The 2,500-nt window shown below is 74.8% G+C and overlaps 1 non-coding gene across 1 annotated transcript; it reads right to left on the minus strand.

Moving 5' to 3' along the window:
• Positions 1–2,130: 2,130 nt before the first annotated feature.
• On the minus strand, positions 2,131–2,249 carry LOC128823810 (5S ribosomal RNA). The gene has a single exon (XR_008442045.1). It is a non-coding gene; the product is annotated as a 5S ribosomal RNA (ribosomal RNA).
• Positions 2,250–2,500: the final 251 nt, after the last annotated feature.

The raw sequence follows: 2,500 nt of genomic DNA on the forward strand, positions 1-2,500 counted from the left end.
CGGAGGGTGAGCGTCCTCGGACGCGATGCAGCTGCCGCAGAGAGGCGGCCTCTGAGGCAGGGTAGCGGAGCGCCGAGGCTGGGGAGTGGGGAGCAGGAGCCGTGGGGTGGGGTGGGGGGCGTTCAGGACAACAGGTCAAGCCCCGGGAAGCGGCTGTCAAATGTTCAAAGTCCCCACCGGGACAACAGGTCAAGCCCTGGGAGGCGGCTGCCAAATGTTCAAAGTCCCCACCGGGACAACAGGTCAAGCCCCGGGAAGCGGCTGTAAAATTTTCAAAGTCCCCGTTCCGCCACCAGGTCAACCCGCTGAATCTACCGGGTTGACCTGGCGGCCGGTTTGCTTTCCGGCCACCAGGTCAACCCAACGGATTCGACGGGTTGACCTGGTGGCCGGTTTCCTTTCCGGCCCGGGTGTCACCCCACTCCGAGGGCTGCGCGGCAGCGGTCCTGAGGACCACAGAGGGGGGGCTTAATAGTCGAGAGGGAGCAGGTCCGGGGAAGGCTTAGCAGTCTTCCCCCGGGCGGTCCGTTGGGGGAGGCTTAGCAGTCGTCCCCAGGGCGGTCCGGGGGTGGGGGGAGGCCTCACAGTCGTCCCTCGGAGAGCCGGGTCGGCGGCGGTGGCGGGCGTCAGGCTTTACGTCCAGCCTCCGGAAGGTGCGCGTCCTCGGAGGCGATGCAGGCGCCGCAAAGGGGCAGCCTCCGAGGCAGGGAGCGGAGCACCGAGGCTGGGGAGAGGGGAGCAGGAGCCGGGGGCTGGGGGGGGTGGGGTGGGGGGGGGGGCGTTCAGGACAAGCGGTCAAGCCCCGGGGAGCAGCTGTCAAATGTTCCAAGTCCCCACTCGGCCACCAGGTCCACCCCAGTCTAGCAATGGGGTTGACCTGGCTGATGGCCGGTTAGTGTCAAGGTAAACTCACCGTCGTCCACAGGAGGGCAGCTCTCAGGCCGTCCGGCTGCGGCTGACTCTGGGGCGGTGCCCGGTCCCGGCAGCGAGGGGCGGGGGGGGGGCGCGGAGCGACACGGAGCTAACCGGCCCCCGGGGCCGGGGGCGCCTCCCGCGACTTTGGGGGCCGCGGGTCGTCAGTGGCGTGCAGGCCGGGCCTCTCCCGGGGGATTCGGGGGGGGGGGGGGGGCGGTCCTGCGGGCCGGGCGCAGGGGGCTCGAGCGAGCCCGGGCCGGTCCGCCCCGGGGCCGGGGTCTCCGCCTGCGGCTCGGGGGGGCGCGGGTCGTCGGGGGAGGAAGCCCGGGGGAGCTGCACGCCGGCCTGCCAGGCCAGGCCAGGCCTGGCCTGGGTGGCCGCGGGGGGATTCGGGGCGGTCCCGCGAGCCGGCGGCCGGGCGCAGGGGGTCCGAGCGCGTCCGAGCGAGTCCGTCCCGGCCCCGGGGTCTCCCCCTGCGGCTCTGGGGGGCCGTGGGTCCCCGCTGGCGGAAGCCGCTGGGCGCTGGACACCCGCCGTCCGTCCCGCCTGGCCAGGCCTGGCCTGGGTGGCCGCGGGGCGGGGGATTCGGGGCGGTCCCGCGAGCCGGCGGCCGGGCGCAGGGGGTCCGAGCGCGTCCGAGCGAGTCCGTCCCGGCCCCGGGGTGTCCCCCTGCGGCTCTGGGGGCCGTGGGTCCCCGCTGGAGGAAGCCGCTGGGCGCTGGACACCCGCCGTCCGTCCCGCCTGGCCAGGCCTGGCCTGGGTGGCCGCGGGGGGATTCGGGGCGGTCCCGCGAGCCGGCGCCCGGGCGCAGGGGGTCCGAGCGAGTCCGTCCCGGGCCCGGGGCCTCCCCCTGCGGCTTTGGGGGCCGTGGGTCCCCGCTGGCGGAAGCCGCTGGGCGCTGGACACCCGCCGTCCGTCCCGCCTGGCCAGGCCTGGCCTGGGTGGCCGCGGGGCGGGGGGATTCGGGGCGGTCCTGCGGGCCGGCGGCCGGGAGGGTCCGGGCCAGTCCGCCCCATGCCCGGGGTCTCCCCCAGCGGCTTCGGTGGGTCCTCCGCGGAGGAAGCCGGGTGGGGAGCCGGACCCCAGGCGCCCAGACCCGTGACCTGCGGCCGCGACCTCCGACTCGGCAGGAGCGACGAGGGGCTTTCCGGCCCGTCCCCCCCCTCTCCTTCCTCCCCAGAAAAGGAGAGAGAGCTGGCTCGGACCGGGAAAAGCTGCCTACGGCACCTGGGATTCCCAGGCGGTCACCCATCCAAGTACTAGCCAGGCCCGGGACGGTTTACCTTCCGAGATCGGACGGGATCGGGGGCGTTCGGTCCGGTATGGCCGTAGGCACCCGGCCCCCGCGCCTCCTCGCCCGCTTTCCCCTGCCGACGCCCGGGCCTGCCGCACGGTGAGCCCCGGTCGGACTGCCCCCCTGCGGCAGGGCCCCCGTCTCTCGCGGGCCCGGTCCTTTTTTCCTTCTCGAGCTCCGGGGCCCGGGCTGGCCGCCAGAGCCCCTCCGCCCGCCCGCCCTCCCCGGCGTCGGGGAAAATATTGTCCCGGACATCCAGTGCGCCCTGATCCTGTCAGCCGGGGGGGGGGG

This window comes from Malaclemys terrapin, chromosome 15 (assembly GCF_027887155.1).
Source record: "Malaclemys terrapin pileata isolate rMalTer1 chromosome 15, rMalTer1.hap1, whole genome shotgun sequence".
Classification (NCBI taxonomy): domain Eukaryota; kingdom Metazoa; phylum Chordata; order Testudines; family Emydidae; genus Malaclemys; species Malaclemys terrapin.